The sequence below is a fragment of the Oryctolagus cuniculus genome, chromosome 2, assembly GCF_964237555.1.
Source record: "Oryctolagus cuniculus chromosome 2, mOryCun1.1, whole genome shotgun sequence".
Classification (NCBI taxonomy): domain Eukaryota; kingdom Metazoa; phylum Chordata; class Mammalia; order Lagomorpha; family Leporidae; genus Oryctolagus; species Oryctolagus cuniculus.
This window is the reverse complement of record NC_091433.1, coordinates 55802743-55820641: the sequence shown is the minus strand read 5'-3', so window position 1 is coordinate 55820641 and position 17899 is coordinate 55802743. Positions and strand designations below refer to the sequence as shown.

The window sequence follows — 17899 nt, the reverse complement described above, 5'->3', positions numbered from 1 at the left end:
CTCTGCTCAACTTTCCATCCAGCTCCCTGCTAATGGCCTGGGAAAAACAGCAGAAGATGGCCCAAGTTTTTGGGCCCCTGCTACCTATGTGGGAGACTTGAAAGAAGCTCCTGAATCCTGGCTTTGGCCTTGCCCAGCACTGGCCATTGCACCAATCCGGGGAGTGAACCAATGAATGGAAGATATCTCTCTCTCTCCCTCTCTCCCTCTCTCCCTCTCTCCCTCTCTCCCTCTCTCCCTCTCTCCCTCTCTCCCTCTCTCCCTCTCTCCCTCTCTCCCTCTCTCCCTCTCTCTTTATTTATATAAAGTGAACAAATTTCATGTATTTCTTTATTTATTTATTTATTTAATGAATATAAGTTTCCAAAGTACGAATAATGGATTACAATGGCTTCCCCCCCATACCGTCCCTCCCACCCACAACCCTCCCCTTTCCCACTCCCTCTCCCCTTCCATTCACATCAAGATTCATTTTCGATTATCTTAATATACAGAAGATCAGCTTAGTATACATTAAGTAAGGATTTCAACAGTTTGCTCCCACACAGAAACATAAAGTGAAAAATAATAGATGATTTTTTAAATGATGATGAAATCAGATCAGACCTATTGTCATGTTTAATCCCAGTGAGAGTCAAGTTGGGAATTGATAATTTCTTTTTTTTCTTTTTTTTTTTTTTACAGAAGATCAGTTTAGTGTACATTAAGTAAAGATTTCAATCGTTTGCACCCCCATAGAAACACAAAGTGAAATATACTGTTTGAGTACTCGTTACAGCATTAAGCCTCAGTGTACAGCACATTAAGGACAGAGATCCTACATGAGGAGTAAGTGCACAGTGATTCCTGTTGTTGACTTTACCAATTGACACTCCTGTTTATGGCATCAATAATCTCCCTATGCACCAGTCATGAGTTTCCAAGGCTATGGAAGCCCCTTGAGTTCTCCGACTCTTATCTTGTTTAGACAAGGTCATAGTCAAAGTGGAGGTTCTCTCCTCCCTTCAGAGAAAGGCACCTCCCTCTTTGAAGACCTGTTCTTTCCACTGGGATCTCACTCACAGAGATCTTTTTGCCAGAGTGTCTTGGCTTTCCATGCCTGAAATACTCTCATGGGCTTTTCAGCCAGATCCGAGTGCCTCTAGGGCTGATTCTGAGGCCAGAGTGCTATTTAGGACATCTGCCATTCTATGAGTCTGCTGAGTATCTCACTTCCCATGTTGGATCACTCTCACAGAAGGGAGGATTTTGGACAGTGCATAGAAAAGGTGTTTGGGCAGTACATGGAACAGAAGGATCCATGCAGTGCTGGCAAACCTTAACTCCTCTCTGCCAGTGCTACCTCCCAGCTTATGGCACTTGTATTTTTTCAAATATTTTACATGAAATAATTTCAAATAGGAAATAAATCATTTAACACTGTTAAAACTTTCTCATGTCAAGTTATTTACTCTTCATCCAAACTGGACCAATCATCACAAGTCACTTGGATTACACTATGGAAATAGAGGGAAAATTCTATAAGGTGATAACAATCTGGTGACAACTTTTGTTAATTCATCCCTAATGTTCTTCTTTAGATTATTAATATAAAAGGCAAAGATTAGCTTGCCATCTGATAGAAGACGGTGCTATAGAAAGGTTTTTTGTTCATAGAGCTACTATGTTTTAAATTTTCAGTGGATATATTTGATTCCCACTCTAACACATACATACCTACATCCTTTGGGATAAAAGTTATGTTTCAATAGGATTGCACTGTAAGTAACGCATGTCATATGTTTAGAGATGAGCAGGACACTTTTCTCCATTGCTTTCTATTTCTTGGTGTTTTATATGTTCTGTTTAATACATATACCCATAAAGGGAGCTGTTTTTAGTTATCTAGTTCTATCACTTCTCGGCCTTTTGGCTAAGTTCTAGCTCTGTGTTTTGTTTATTTTTTCAACTTGCAGATTCTCTTATTTGGATTTCCAAACATGTAATTTTGAGATGTTTTATTAATGGGTGAGCAATAAAATAACAATTTTCAGCTAATTTAACACCTATAAGTTTCCCTACTTGCAATATAAAAGAAATGCCCTCGGCCAAATACAGGTCTGTTCATATTTGAAAGAACAATAAATATAAGTACTTCTAAATTGCCCTAAATTTAAATTCTCTTATTTTATAAAATAATTATAGGCTCATTGTTTATCCTTTTATACAAAAGTGGTGTCTGATTCAGGACACATTTATTATGTGAGCATGTTTATTATTTTTAAAATAGTTACATTTGTGAAATTATATAAAGGATATGTGCTTGCAAATCAACAATTTCATTCAACCTGAAATATATAAATGTTAAAAAGATAGTTGCCGACTTTCTGAACACAAATGCCTATAACACCTTTATTCTTAATTGCTAAAAACAGTAAACAAAAAGACAATCCTTCAACAGGTATAAGACTTTAAAAATGGTGGTATTTTATACAACAGAACATTATTCAGAGATAAAAAGAAATAGATTATTGAGTCACATAAAGAGAATTGAAACTATGTCATTGTAAAAATTAAAAGAAAAGTAAGAAAAGGAGGGAGAGTTGAGGGTAAGGGGGGATAGGGTGGGATGTATTATGTACTTAAAATTGTATATATGGAATATATGAAGTTTGTTCCCTTTTTTTAGAAATAAGAAACATTTTAGATACATGAGTGAGTCTTAAATACATGTTGCTAAGTGAAAAAATGTATTTATCTACAAGGTACAATATGATTCTAATTATATATCATTCTAGAAAAGGGAAAACTATAGAGATGGTAAAAAGAGTAATGATTGCCAGAAATTCAGGGCAGAGGGCAGGGGAGGGCTGAATGAGTGAACACAGGAGCTGTTTTAGGGTGGTGAGACTACTCTCTATCATAATGCAATGGTATGAACATGACACTATGACTTTGTCAAAACCAACTGACGGAACTTTAATGCATGCAAATTAAAAATAATTATCTAGGAGGTGGGAGATTCCAAGATGGAATGCAGAATGTGACAAAACAGTCTAATTTTATTACAAATATATGCAGTCACCTTACTAAAAGGTGTGTCTTGGGGGAGGGTGGGGAGTGCTGACGTAAGCAACTTTATAAGTGAGAGGACGCTATAAAACTAAGGCAAAAGACACTATATATAAGAATTCTACTCTAGTTGATGGAATTGTGTACCACAGAATAGGGTTAACAATTCTGAAAGTGTCATCCATGTATACTGGAATTGAAGAATTAAATAAATAGCAGATGGTGGGAGCCAGTTTTCTCACTGCTGGAGTGGGAGATTATAGAGATTAAGGGGAAGGGTTTAGAAGGACTCATGCAACAATGGATTAGAATTGGAGAATCAGCAGAAAGTCATGTTTAGGTTGATACAGATACAGAGGTTCCATGTAGAAATGTTTATGGATATATGTATATATCTGGTCAGTACATACACATGTATTTTTTTCTCTGTCAGCTGAGAGGACCAGGAAGCAAAAACCAATGAGCCTGTCTCACACTCATATTTTGGCTTCTAGTTCCCTTCTCCGATAAAAAAGACCTGAGATTCCTTGGAGAAATAAATGACTGATTCCAGAACTGAAACAAGAAAGGCCCAAGATGAGCTTGGAGTATCTTGTAGTGACAGAAAGCATGAAGACAATAAAAACAAAGATCAACTACTTTGATGGGCATATGTCAAAGGGACACAGAAGGCAACTAAAAAGCACCTAATGGCAAAGCTGGTACACTTGAATAACAAAAAATATTTTAAGATTGGATCATAATCCAAGCTATAAAGTAAATATATGTGAATTCATTCTGATACGAGTAAATAAATTAAAGAGAATAGACAAATTTCATGTACAGAAGAATCCCCCAAAAATTATGTAGCTACTGTGCCTTCAGGGAAGAAAGAACAACTCCCCACATATGTGGGGACTTCGTGCAGTGACTTCCTTCCATAAAGTGTAATGGATAGAGGCGGGGGCGGGGGGGAGCAAACCTACAGTCAATAAACCTGACAAAAACTACCTCATCCAGGTGACCAAAGTTAAAATCAACAATGGTAATTCATGTTCATAGCACGTACATGGCTTGTAGGTACAGGCACCATGTGATCTGATAGAAATGGCACTTTAACTCTTTTTCCATAAAGCACATAATAATCATCAGAAGAACATTAAATCTCATTTGAGAGACATTCTACAAAACACCTCCTCATATTCTTCAAAATTGTTATCACCAGAAACAAGGTGAGAAAACAAACTGAGAAACTGTCCCAGCCAAGAGGGGCCCAAGGAGATACAAGTGTGATGTGATGTGTTGGAGGGGATTCTGGAACAGAAAAGAAGAAATTAGCTAAGAGCTCAATAAAAATGAATTCAGTATGGACTTTAATTAATATGTATTGATTTTGGTTCACTAATTATAAGAAATGTACAACACTAGTGTAATAATTAAATAATAAAGGAAAGTGGGTATGTGGCATACAGGAAATCTGTACTAAATCAGCATTTTTCTTTTTTGTAACTCTAAAACTTCTGCTATGGTTTGAACGTGTCCTCCAAAAGCCTATGTGTTGGAAACTTAATACTCAAATTCATATGTTGATGGTTTTACAGGTGGGGGTTTTGGGAGGTAATTAGGGTTACATGAGATCACAAGCGTAGTCCCCTTGATGGGATTAGTGTCTTTATCAGAGACAGGTGGGTGTCTAATGCAGTTACGATGTTGCTTGGGACACAGGTATCCTGTATTGTAGTTCTAGGTTCAAGTCCAAGTCCCAGCTCTGCTTCCAATTCTAGCTTCCCACTAATGTGTACCCTGGGATATTACAGTAGGTGATGGTTTGAATAGTTGGGCTCCTGCTACCCATGTGGGAAATCAGGATTGGGTTTGAGGCTTCCACCTTCAACCTGGCCCAGACTCAGCTTCTTACAGGCATTAAAGAGTGAATCAGCAGATGGACAATCTTTCTCTTCCTTTCAAATAAATAAAAAGTAATCAATTAATTAAAGAGACACCTGAGTTGGCATAACCCTGCTGTCTTGCTATGTGATGCCTTCTGTCATGTTGAGATGTGTCAAGAAGACTCACCAGATGTGGCCCCATCAGTTTGGGACTTCTCAGTCTCTACAACTTTAAGAAATAAATTTATTTTCTTTATGCATTATCCATTCCCAGGTGTTATGTTGCAGCAACACAAAATGAATTAAGACATATCATAAATTAAAAAGCTTATTTTAAAAATGATTCTGAGAATCATATACTCATAGAAAATAGAAAATAGAGGAGACCATAAAAATCATTCATTAAGCCCTTATTTTTAAGGAAGACCCTTCTCTCTGTCTCTCTCTCTCTCTCTCACTGTCTAACTCTGCCTGTCAAAAAAATTTTTTTTTATTTGAGATACAGAGGGGAGAGGGACAGAGAGAGAGCTCTCCTCCATAGGTTCACTTCCCAAATGCCCACAGGGCAGGATTCAGGAGTCAGGAGAGCAAAGGTCTTCCATGTGAGAGCAGGAATCCAATTAGTTGAGCCATCACCACTGCCTCCCAGAGTCTTCACTGTCAGGCAGCTGGATTCAGGAGCCAGAACTGGGACTCAAACTCAGGATGTCCCAATTGTTAGGCTGAATGCCCACTCCCTAGGTTCCTTATTTTGCAAAGGTGAAAACTGAGTATTTACAGAAAGACTCAGAAGTTAAGCCTGGCAGGAAGTCTGACTTTTGGTGAGGGCCTCGAGCAAAGCGTGGTAAGCTGCTGAATTTTGTGTTCAATGGCACTACAATATCATCAATGGTACATGGTAGATAATCAATCAATAATTATTGAATGACTAATTCCCAAGAAACTATCCTCTATACAAAAATTCCACCCATTCACTCGATTTCACCCACTTTATTTATTTATTTATTTATTTATTTATTTATTTATTTATTTTTGACAGGCAGAGTTAGACAGTGAGAAAGAGAGACAGAGAAAAAGGTCTTCCTTCCGTTGGTTCACACCTCAAATGGCTGCTACAGCCGGCGTGCTACACCGATCCGAAGCCAGGAGCCAGGAGCTTCCTCCCGGTCTCCCAAGCGGGTGCAGGGCCCAAGCACTTGGGCCATCCTGCACTGCCCTCCCGGGCCACAGCAGAGAGCTGGACTGGAAAAGGAGCAACCGAGACAGAATCCGGCGCCCCAACTGGGACTAGAACCCGGTGTGCTGGCGCTGCAGGCGGAGGATTAGCCTACTGAGCGGTGGTGCCGGCCTCACCCATTCACTTTAATCATTAACTCGTTCATTCATGAAACAAAGATTTACTAAGCTCCTGTCACTATACTTTGACTTCTAGAATTATAATCACTTAGAAACTCTATTCAAAAGACTGATATTTTGTTAATTTTCCTTGTCTGACTTTGTAGAAATTTCTAAACCTGATTTAGTTAAGGAAACTTAAACTTGATTTAAGTTAATAAGTTTCTAGGTAAGAATTGTTTCAAGCCAAATAGTACCAAAAATAGATAGAGCAGGCAAATTAAGATTGTATAATCATTATTATACAATGTATCAAAGAGATGCCTGCACCACCATGTTCATAGCAGGGCTGTTCACAATAGCCAAAATTTGGAATCAACCAAGCCATTCATCATTAGATGAATGGATAAAGAAAATGTGGTATATATACACAACAGAATATCATTCAGCTATAAAAAAGGATGAAATTCTACCATTTGCAGCAAAATGGATGCAACTGGAAGATACCATGCTGAGTGAAATAAGCCAGACCCAGGAAGACGAATATCACATGTTCTCCCTTAATTGCGGGAGCTAAAATTTTGAAAGAAAGAAAGAAAGAAAGAGAGAGAGAGAGAGAGAGAGAGAGAGAGAGAGAGAGAGGGAGGGAGGCAGGAAGGGAGGGAAAGAAAGAAAGAAAGAAAGAAAGAAAGAAAGAAAGAAAGAAAGAAAGAAAGAAAGAAAGAAAGAAAGAAAGATAGGTCTGTGTGCATCAGTATTGCTGCAAATATAGTTTTGTAAAATTTTGTTTTATACCTTTGTGAAACCAATGGTTAAGAATGTTATACTGGGCCCACCGCCTTGGCTCACTTGGCTAATCATCCACTTGCAGCGCCGACATCCCATATGAGAAGGTAGGTAGGGAGGAAAGAATGTAAAATTATGTTCTTTTTTTTTTTTTTTTTGACAGGCAGAGTGGACAGTGAGAGAAAATCAGAGATAAAGGTCTTCCTTTTCCATTGATTCGCCCGCCTAACGGCCGCTGCAGCCAGCACACCAGCTGATCCGAAGCCAGGAGCCAGGCGCCTCCTCCCGGTCTCCCATGCGGGTGCAGGGCCCAAGGACCTAGGCCATCCTCCACTGCCTTCCCAGGCCACAGCAGAGAGCTGGACTGGAAGAGGAGCAACTGGGACAGAACATTCTTAAAAGTGTATCTACAGCCGGCACCGTGGCTCACTAGGCTAATCCTTCGCCAGCGGTGCCAGCACCCAGGATTCTAGTCTCGGTAGCCATCTCTCTCTCTCTCTCTCTTTCTTTCTCTCACTGTCTAACTCTGCCTGTCAAAAATAAATAAATATGATCAATTGTGAACAGAACATAAACAAGACTAGTGTTTGCAAATACTAGCTGATAGAATAAAAAAGGGAGAGAACAATCCAACATGGGAAGCGAGATACACAGCAGACCCATAGAATGGCAGATGTCCTAAACAGCACTCTGGCCTCAGAATCAGCCCTTAAGGCATGTGGATCTGGCTGAAAAGCCCATGAGAGTATTACAGGCATGGAAAGCCAAAACACTCTGGCAAAAACAAAACAAACAAACAAACAAAAAAACCAAAAAGCACCTAAATGAAAGATCTCCGTGAGTGAGATCCCAGTGAAAAGAACAGGTCATCAAAGAAGGAGGTACCTTTCTCTGAAGGGAGGAGAGAACTTCCACTTTGACTACGACCTTGTCTAAATATGATCAGAGTTGGTGAACTCAAAAGGCTTCCATGGCCGGCACCGCGGCTCACTAGGCTAATCCTCTGCCTTGCGGCGCCGGCACACCAGGTTCTAGTCCCGGTCAGGGCATCGGATTCTGTTCCGGTTGCCCCTCTTCCAGGCCAGCTCTCTGCTGTGGCCAGGGAGTGCAGTGGAGGATGGCCCAAGAGCTTGGGCCCTGCACCCCATGGGAGACCAGGAGAAGTACCTGGCTCCTGCCATCGGATCAGCGTGCTGTGCCGGCCATTGGAGGGTGAACCAATGGCAAAAGGAAGACCTTTCTCTCTGTCTCTCTCTCTCACTGTCCACTCTGCCTGTCAAAAAAAAAAAAAAAAAAAAAAGGCTTCCATAGCCTTGGCGACTCATGACAAGAGCCTAGGGTGATTACTGATGCCATAAACAAGAGTGTCAATTTGTTAAGTCAACAACAGGAGTCACTGTGCACTTACTCCTTATGTAGGATCTCTGTCCTTAATGTGCTGTACATTGTGATTTAATGCTATAACTACTACTCAAACAGTATTTTTCACTTTGTGTTTCTATGTGGGTGCAAACTATTGAAATCTTTACTTAATATACGCTAAATTGATCTTCTGTATATAAAGAGAATTGAAAATGAATCTTGATGTGAATGGAATGGGGGAGGGAGAGGGAGAGGGGAGGGTTGCGGGAAGTTATGGTGGGGGGAAGCCATTGTAATCCATAAGCTGTACTTTGGAAATTTATATTCATTAAATAAAAGTTAAAATAAATAAATAAATAAAAATTTAAAAAAGCGTATCTACAAAGCACATTGAATCTGTTAAAAACTAATTAAAATAGAAAGAGTAATTATTGTGCGGATCCCAGAGAACATCTATGGTTCATTTACACTCACATTATGGACTACAAGTTTTGTTTTGTTTTGTTTCTTGAGAGACAGAAAGAGAGCTCCCATCTGTGGGTTCACTCCTCAGATATCTACAATGGTTGGGGTAGACCTGGATCCAGAGCCTGGAGCTGGGAACTCAATCCAGGTCTCCCACATGGGTAGCAGGGACCTAATTACTTGAGCTGTCATAGCTGCCTCTCAGGATCTGCATTAGCAGGAAGCTGGAATCTGGAGCTGGAGCTGGATATCAAACTCAGATACTCCAACATGGGACACAAGTATCTTAAGCCATATCTTAAAAACAAGGCTGAACATTGAGGCTACAACTTTTTTAAAAAGGTGTTTTACTTTAGATTCTCCATATTTTCATTCTAACATTTCCCTTTATTATTTATTGAAGTAATAGCCTAAGAGTATAGTTTCGTCTTGCTTTCTAGTTTGAGCTCCACTACTTATCAGCTGTGTGATCTAGGTCAGGTTGCCTAATTTCTTTTGAACTCTCTTATCTCATAAAAGTAAGTTGTTTGGATTAAGTAAGACAATATTTATAGTGTTTAGTGCACTCAGCAATAACAGTTAATATTAGTAGTAGTAGTATCTTTAACCATTATCAACCAACTTATACCTGTGAAATACTTTGGGAAGATTAAAGAAATAATCCAGGACCAAAAATAAGACAATTTGGCACACTTAATGAATCCTTCCATCATTCTAGGTTTGATAAGTGAGTAGGGTTGTTCTCCAACAAACCACATAGTCCTGCTTGGGATCTGGGCACAGTGATTCTATGCATTTCCAGCCCAGTGTTCCTTTCAGACTGCCAAGAAATGAAAAGAGGTTATTTTCAATTCCTTTCCATCTTGGCATCTTCCCCTGCCAAAGTTTATTTTCATGTTAGCATCATTCATTCTAAATTCCACAGGCTCCTCAATCAGGACAGTTTTCCTTGACAGATTTCTCTTCTGATGTTCATTTTTCTGATTTTATTTTTATTGTATGTAAGGATCATGTTACTCATGGTGCTTACAACCTCCATATGTAAATTCTGTGAAAAAGTGCACCACTCCCAAGGGCTGTCTAACTCCACACTCTGGCAAAGGAGGACTTATATTTGCTCTTCTGATTAAAAGCTTTCCGTCAAGAAGACTCTCCCTACACCAGCCCCATTACAGCAAGGGCTGCTTGTCTGGGAATCCTGGCAGTCCCCAAGCACACCATATTATGGAAACTGCATTCCAGTACGAATGCCTCCTGGAGGCATCCCTTCCTCTAGCTGTGGTAGCATCCGCTCAACGTCTTACACAAGAGCTACGTGGTTAACTCTGCTGTCTCTGTAAAGGCTGCACTTGGGAGTCTTCAGTGGAGTCTTGTCATACATCTCACTTTTGTGGCATAAAGTCTGGGTAACAGAGATTACATTGTTCAAACAGTTTGCAAAAAACCATTCTAAACACCTATGTCCCAGGCTCAGTGGAAATTTTAAAGGAAACTTCAAGTAATTTTAGTCAAAAAGAAAATTCTTTTACTTAGTTCAAAAATAATTAATAAAACAGCTTGTTTCTTCTTAACTGATGAAAGTTTCCAAGGTAGTTTTCAAAGGAAATTTTGTCTGTTTCTCATTATTATTTCAACAAACATATTGTAAATTAGGTTTCAGTCAGTGTAATTACTTTGCAATTCCTATGTCAAGGATATTCACATAAAACAAGCCTTACCTCTCTCCTGAGAGGATCTGAATCAGACGGCTGAACCCGGCTGCTACTTCTCTGCACGTTGCCAGTGTCAGTGATTCCAGAAGGATTTAAGCCTGAGGGAAAGGAGAGAAAGGGGTCAATCCTGGAATAGTGGAGCAGCAGGTTCTAAATCAGGGCATGTGCATGAGCTCCCAAGTGAAAAATCAGAGGGAGAGCTTGTGTGTGTTCTCATTTTGTATGCACACTTAAGAAGTCCAATGTCTGAAATTATTTATTTGTAAGGTATCTCATAAGACTTCACCTGTTAGAAAGGATTTTGCTGTTGTTTTCCCTTTTTTTTTTTTTGATAATAAAGGAAATACTAATTAGATTATTTTTCAGAAAAAAATTTTTAGAGATGTATTTATTTGAAAGGTAGAGTTACAGAGAGGCAGAGGCAGAGAGAGAGAGAGAGAGAGAGAGAGAGAGAGAGGTCTTCCATTTGCTGGTTCACTCCCCAAATGGCCGCAACGGCCAGAAGCTGGGTACATCTGAAGCCAGAAGCAAGGAGCTTCTTCAGGGTCTCATACGTGGGTGCAGGGGCCCAAAAACTTGCTCCAGGCCACAGCAGAAAGCTGGATCAGAAGTGGAGCAGCCAGGACTTGAACCGGTACCCATATGGGATGCCGGCACCACAGGCAGCAGCTCTACCCACCATACCACAGCGCCAGCCCCTACTTTTCAAATTTAATATAGATACATTGAATATAATTGCTAAACTTCTATATCAAATGTGTCTCTGCTTAGGAATTGCTCTGTCACTAATTTGTGAGGATTTTCCATTTCTAACAAATCTGGTTGAACCTAAGAGTGATACGATTACCTATATAAAAAATAAATCACACACATAAAAATATAGCTGGGCATATCTTCTAAGATATTGGACAGTGTGGATGGTATTATTTTAAAATACAGGCTCCATGTCCCATAAAGAGGCTCACTGTGGGAGACTGCTAAAGTGTCTGAAAGAGATAGGTATCTCCAGAGGAACATAAAGCAGGGTTCAGCAAGAGGTCTAAGAAAACAAAAATGCCTTGTTTCCATATACAAGAAAATAGTGGTTCCAGATTTGAAGCTCAAATTAAAAGTTCCAAGAACAGACCCTCCAATTGCAGGCCTTGGTTTGCAATTCAACTGTTTCTCAAATGGGAAGCTCTGCAATGGACATCAGGATGAATAACCAGGAGCATTTTTAAAGTAACAATGTTTAATAATTCTCCCCAGAAATTACAGGAAGCCTTGCAAGTAATAAGTAAATGTTTGAGAACGCAACCGGCTGGGAAGCCAGGGTCTAAATGTGCTTCTTAGGGGAAACTTTCCTGAATGACTCAGAAGTTGAGTCAGAGACTGTTAAGCTGTTACCAGGAGCTGCTGTGTACCACCTGAAGCCAGCATGCAAGAAGCACAAGACTACACATTTTGAATGGAGTGGAGTGTTTCTGAATACAAAAATGAATAAACTATTTTGAGCAGCTGTTAATTCAGATACAAGAAAATAAAACAAAAAAGCACAATAGGGGAAATGAAAAAACAATTAGGTATCAAGAGAAATAAAAGTAAAGCCAATAGTGAAGAGAGAACTTAAACTTCTCTTCAGAGAGTATTGATTTGCCTTGGCACTACACTTGTACTTGTGATCTACATCTACAAGAGGTGGGATGCAGACTAGATTCTTTTTACTTGCTCAAATCCACAAATTTCTGTATACTTGTAGCATACAAATAAATTTACTCCATTTGTGACACAATCTTTACTTAGTAAGAATCATAGGAAACTTCTTGATAAAAATGCCAAGGAAATGTGCAATTGAAGATCCATACACCTCTCGTCTCCCTTTCCTGAAGTTCATGGTACTTGAGGATATGGCCATTTAACACATCCAATTAGTGTTGTTATTTCAATGAATCTGGGAATAAAGTTGCAAATATGCACTGATGCACAATTCTAATGTCTGCAGTAAGGTGCAGACAAAGCAGATTCAATCGCCTCTGTGCTGGAATCTGCTTCCTTTTCTTTATTGACTTTCATTTTGCTCCATCTCCCCATTTATTGGGGTGTGCATGTCTGGTTTCCCGAAAACTGCTATCACCAAGAACCTTCCACTCACCTCCATTCTTGAAATGCTCTTCCTTTAACTTCCTTGACAACACTCCCCTAATTTTCCCACTACTTCCTTGGCTAATCTTCGTCAGTTTTCTTCCCAGAGATCTAGCCACGCCTTAAATGCCAGTGATCATTACAATTCTGCTCTCAGTCCTATTTTCCCCTCTATAATCTATTCTGAGAGGCAGTATAGCATAATGGTGAAAAGCACAGACACTAGAGCCACACTGCCTTGGTCTTGTCATTTTCTGGCTGAGTGTGGCTGTGTGACCTTATGCAGGTCACCCAACATCGTCTTAGAAAACGGGACTATTAACTCTCAAAATACAACTCTATTATACAAACCTTTATTTCAAAATAGTTGATCATTTGCAAATGTTTTCTGGGGTGTGCTGTAAGAGATAAGTACACAAGACGCAAAAGAAATCAAAGGTTTATGTTCAGAAACAGTGAAGAAATTGACATTCTAAGTTCAAAGTGTTTAGCAAAGAAAGTTAAGGACTCTTGGCATAGTGAGCTAAGAGGTGTGACTCGTGATTAGGAAAGACCATGGAATGACTAAGAAATAATGAGGATATGGCCATTTAACACATCCAATTAGTGTTGTTATTTCAATGAACCTGAATAAAGTTGAATATGAATAAAGTTGCAAATATGCAGTGATGCACAATTCTCTCTAATTTTGAGCAAATTATTTTTCTAACTATTTTATATCATAGTGCACAAAATAATAAAGTGCTATTTTAATCCTAAAAAAAGTTATTTAGAAGCTTTAATCATGTCAGAATTCCAAATTGCATCTTTTGGGGAAGAATACAGTAACTTCAGTTCTGGAAAAAGGGAACTTAGCATCAGATCTAAGGTTGAAAAAAGCCTCAAAGATCTACACATCTCTGGCCGGCACCGCGGCTCACTAGGCTAATCCTCCGCCTTGCCGCGGCGGCACACAGGGTTCTAGTCCCGGTTGGGGCGCTGGATTCTGTCCCGGTTGCCCCTCTTCCAGGCCAGCTCTCTGCTGTGGCCAGGGAGTGCAGTGGAGGATGGCCCAAGAGCTTGGGTCCTGCACCCCATGGGAGACCAGGATAAGTACCTGGCTCCTGCCATCGGATCAGCACAGCGCGCCGACCGCGGCGGCCATTGGAGGGTGAACCAACGGCAAAGGAAGACCTTTCTCTCTGTCTCTCTGTCTCACTGTCCACTCTGCCTGTCAAAAAAAAAAAAAAAAAATCTACACAGCTCTTTCCCCTATTTCTGGGGACTCCTATTTTTAAACTATTCCAGACACATGAGATTCTAACATGCTTTAAAAAGCTTCTCCAGGGGCCCACGCTGTGGCATACAGGGTTGAGCCTCCACCTGCCATGCCGGCACCCCACGTGGGTGTGGGTTCATGTCCCTGCTGCTCCACTTTTGATCCAGTTCTATAATGATGCACCTGGGGAAGTATCAGAAGATGGCCTAAGTACTTGGTCCCCTGCGCTCATGTGGGAGATCTAAAAGAAGCTCCTGGTTCCTGGCTTTGGTCTGGCCCAGCCTTGGCCATTGTGGTCATTTGGGGAGTGAACCAGCAGATGGGGGAATCTCTCTTTCTCTCTCTCTCTCTCTCTCCTTCTCTCTCAGTGTCTCTGCCTTTCAAATAAATAAATAAATATTTAACAAAAGAAAAAATGAGACTAAGAAAAGTGCCTACTTCTTAGGGTTGTAAGGAAGAATAAATGTGTTCACATGCATGAAGTACCTACTGCCATGGCTACAACTATCATTCACTGAAGCTGAGTAACTCTGTGTCATTTAGCTGATATTATTTGATATTTGATTAGCTGATAAACTCTCTAGACCAGACTTTCCTGCATTCCAGGTCCATTTAACCAACTGTCTACTAAATATTCCCAACCGGATCTAGAGTGCCTTAAACAACATTCACCAACTAACTAATTTCTATCTTCCCAGCACTGTTCTACTCAAAACCTTTTTTTTTTTTTTTTGCTTCTAATTTTTATTTATTTAAGAGACAGTGATACATAGGGAGATACAAATACAGTAACAGACTGAAAGAGCTCCCATTCACCAATTCACCCCACCCCCTACAAATGCCCTCAACAATTGAGGGTGAGCCAAGTTGAAGCTGGCAGGCAAGAACTCAGTCCAGGTCTCCTATATGAGCCACCACTGCTACCCCCCAGGGTACACATTAGCAGGAAGCTGAAGTCAAGAGATGAGCTGTGACTCAAACCTAGGCACTCTGATATGGGATGTAGGCATCCTAAGAGGCATCTTAACTGTTGAGCCAAACGCTCACTTGCAGTGAACTTTCGTATCCTTCCTATATGAATAGGAAACTTGGAAAATTAATAAAATCTCTTTCCCTTCTTTCAACTAATTCCACCCCAAACATGTAATTGGTCAAAAAGTCCTTTCAGGTTTGCCTCTTGCTGTCTCTTCTGAATTACTCCAAGAGCCCCATCCTCCCTGTCTCCAGTATTTTCCTCCACACCACCCTTCTTTTACCCTGCAGCCAAGTGACTCATCTTTTTAAACATGTTTCATCATTCTATCATTCACCTTTGGGATAAAATACAAAATTTGGGGGCATGGAATATGAGGTAGTTTATCTACCTGCCTCTTCCTATCTCTAATGCCATCTCCTATCATCTCTGGTCCCAGCCATATGGAACCACTTATAATTCCCTCAATTGTCACCCTCTCCTTCACCGTCATGCCTTTGTTAATACAACCTGGCTGGAGCTGTGAGCCCTTTCTTCTATGTTCTATCCAGATGATTCCTACATTACTAGAATATTTCTAATTCCCAGAATACCACTCCTAATTCCACTTATTTAAAAGATTTATTTTATTTATTTGAAAGGCAGAGTGATATCTTCCATTTGCTGATTTATTCCCCAAATGGCTGCAAACAGCCAGGACTGAGCCATAAGGAAGTCAGGAGCCAGGAGCTTCTTTTGAGTCTTCCACATGGGTAGCAGGGGCCCAACCACTTGGGCCATCTTCTGCTGTTTTCCAAGCATATTAACAAGGAGCTGGATCAGAAGTGGAGCAGCCAGGACTCAAACTGGTATCCGTATGGGATACTGGTGTCACAGGCAGCTGCTTTATCCTCTATGCCATAATGCTGGCCCCCTAACTGAATTTTTTTGAAAAGAAAAACTAAGATAGTTAATAGATGCTGGAATTCTGGTATAGTTTTCTCAAACAGAGTGAAATTCCTTTTGAGACACACAATAAATTTTCTTATTTAGTCTTTTTTATTTTTGTCTTCCATTCATCGGTAATGACTCTTTAGGTGAAAAACTGGAAAAGGTGGAATACGAATTGGAATAAATCTTCTACCAAAATATTATAAGAGATCCAGATGCTGAGAAAAAAAAGTGGAAAGAAACTGTGAAAGAGGAAGATGTTCTCAGCTATATTCCTATGTTAACCATCCCCCCTCCATTCTCAATCTCTCCCTCTCCCACCCCCCCTTAATATATTAAAAAAAAAAAAATCATACTGTGTTCTTTCTAAATCCCTCAGGTTTCCTATTTTATTGCCCCAAGAGTCTGCTTCCCTGAGGTTCTTGCATAGACCAGTTATTTCCCTCTATAAAGAAGCTGTTTGGTTCGTTCTCGCCTGGTTTGGAAGAATCCAAGGGAGGCAGTTCTTGCAGCCCTGTCTCCTTCCACTCCCCTTCTCCCCCAGTCCTGGCTGGAGCTGTGAGTCTGTCAATCTCAGGCAAGAGACAAGGCAGACAAAGATTCATTTGTGAGGACCTCCTTCCAGCACCTCCACTCTTCTCCTTTTGCCCAAACTCACCCAGGGAGTTGGAGCATTTAAGATTTCTCTGCCAGGAAGACCAAAAGGAAAGAAGAAAAAGGTAAGTAATTTTTTCTCTGTAAAAAACATTTTATGCCATTTATTCTACTCCAAACTGCTACTGTAGATTATAGTGGAAATGTGTGTTTTTGTTGATTAAAAAGGGGAAGACAGGGCAGAGTTATCCTCCGAGATGGTGAGAGGAGATGGTGCATGTACTTTGAAAAAGATGATGCTTCCTTGGTAAAGGAATAGAATCAGGTTAAAATAAATTAGAAAATGCACATTCCTTGACTAGGAAAATAACTTAATCATAGGCTTAGAAAGAGGCAGATTCTTTTCTGTTGTTCATTTAATGCTCAATTCCACTCAGTCTAGTCCCACACAACAGGACCTATTGTTTCACCTCTCAGCACTGTGTGAGGATGCTGAAGTATTTAAGATTGTTCAAAATGCAGTAGCTGCATCTCTATACGACCTACTTGACATGAAGTTAAATGCAATGTCTAAGAAAAGCCTTTTTTTTTTTTAACTTTCAAAAAATTCTGATGTCTGAAAAGAAAGTTGTGATACACAGAGGGAATTCATTGAATCATCCTTGGTGTCCCAACCACGGAATACAACACAGTGTCTGTGCTGCTAAGAGAAAGAGAACACTTCTTCCCCCTGGGACTTATAAAAATTCCTTCACTTGGTTCCCCTGGCTGAGAAAACTATCCCAAATGCTGATCTTTTTCTCCAGTGATGATGATTTTATTGTGGCCAGGAAAACAAACAGGATGATGCAAGACTGCATTTAATACCCCCTTCTAGCATGCCCTGAGAGGCCTGCAGGCATATCACAGGGTGGATGAGGACTTCATCTTTCCACTGACTAAGGTATCTTGGGTATGCGGACTGATGTGTCAGCCTGAAGGATCTGCCAAGGGCTTATCCGTGTTCTAAAATCACTTCTGTTCATTTAACACACACTCTGAGAAATTTCACTTAAGGAATCTGCCGTTCTAAAACAAACCTCTTCTCAATCAATAAAAAGAAAAAGAAGAGCGAATTTTAAAAATCATAGTGACTTTCATCCTCCAAAAAAGATGAATGAAGATATCACAGACTGGGCAATAATTTTAATTTCTTTCAACTACAATTTTTTTGATATTTCAAAAGCCAAGTGCTAGGCTGGAATTTTCATTTGTCTTTGCAGCTTTGTTTCTCTACTGCTGCTTTTTGAAGGAATCAGAAATTGGGCTTCCCGTCCGTTTAATTCATCAACTCTGTTTCATTCCACTGCCAGTTCCCAGAACTGACATCAGCTGCCTGTATGAGTTTTGCACCATAAATGTCTGAATACTTTGACTACATTGCCCTGTTAGTTTTGGCCGATAA

At 40.1% G+C, this 17899-nt stretch overlaps 1 protein-coding gene and 1 long non-coding RNA gene across 3 annotated transcripts in view; one reads left to right on the top strand and one right to left on the bottom strand.

Annotated features, from left to right (window-relative positions):
• The window catches only part of SAP30 (Sin3A associated protein 30), a 124168-nt gene that overhangs the window by 54923 nt on the left and 51346 nt on the right, over positions 1-17899 (bottom strand). For both annotated transcript variants that reach the window (XR_011386275.1, XR_011386276.1), the window contains exon 4: positions 10586-10677. The gene's annotated coding sequence lies outside the window, so the exon portion shown is untranslated. The remainder of the gene's footprint in view (positions 1-10585; positions 10678-17899) is intronic.
• The window catches only part of SCRG1 (stimulator of chondrogenesis 1), a 35808-nt gene continuing 34245 nt past the window's right edge, over positions 16337-17899 (top strand). Inside the window, exon 1 of the long non-coding RNA XR_515364.4 lies at positions 16337-16580. This is a non-coding gene — a long non-coding RNA (stimulator of chondrogenesis 1). The remainder of the gene's footprint in view (positions 16581-17899) is intronic.